A 744-nucleotide genomic window follows, 5' to 3' on the forward strand; every position below is an offset into this window, starting at 1 on the left:
TTCAGGTTTTGAGACATTTGGACCTGAAGGTCCCCTTAAAGTTGATGTGATCAGCTTCATATAATAGAGTTCTTTGAATCTTGCATTGCTTATCCTCCATGTGTTGAGTTATTTACAATGATCCAGGTCGCTTTTACGGGTTGGATCATGACCTACTGATGGTTGTAGGTCGAGTCACAGTCGAACATAAGCTTTCTGTGAAGTGGATCCTGTGAACAAAGAAGCACGTTAAGTTTGCTGGGAAGCCCCCAACTAAGGCTCTCTGATGCTTAAGTTAGAATAGGTGAGGTCGAAAATGATCTGGAAGGCTTTAATACAGTCGAAAGAATATTAAATGCAACATATCATAAATGCTCCTGATTAGCAGTATTTATAGGTTTTCATGCCCATAAAGGGTAATTCCACCTGGAAAAACATTTGGATGAATGCCTACCAAAAGATCCGACGGCTAGTAATTCGGGTCTCAATTCCGAGTCGAATGGGGCAGGTCGGTCTAACGACTCGACTCCGCTAAAAAGTGCTCGGATCCTGGCATATTTTTTTTTATTTTTCTGTATTTGAGGGGCATTCTCATCGTTCTGCTAGAAGGGGGAGTTATTACCCCTATCTTTACTCCCACACTTCTTCTAGTGTCATTAATTACACTAGGAGAAGTTGAACAGTCATTTTGTCAGATTGCTGCCCCTCATCCATAGATCTCTCCTGACATGTCGCCATCTTGTTGCTCATGAAAATGCGCGCTTT

This window comes from Sesamum indicum, linkage group LG4 (genome assembly GCF_000512975.1).
Source record: "Sesamum indicum cultivar Zhongzhi No. 13 linkage group LG4, S_indicum_v1.0, whole genome shotgun sequence".
NCBI lineage: Eukaryota > Viridiplantae > Streptophyta > Magnoliopsida > Lamiales > Pedaliaceae > Sesamum > Sesamum indicum.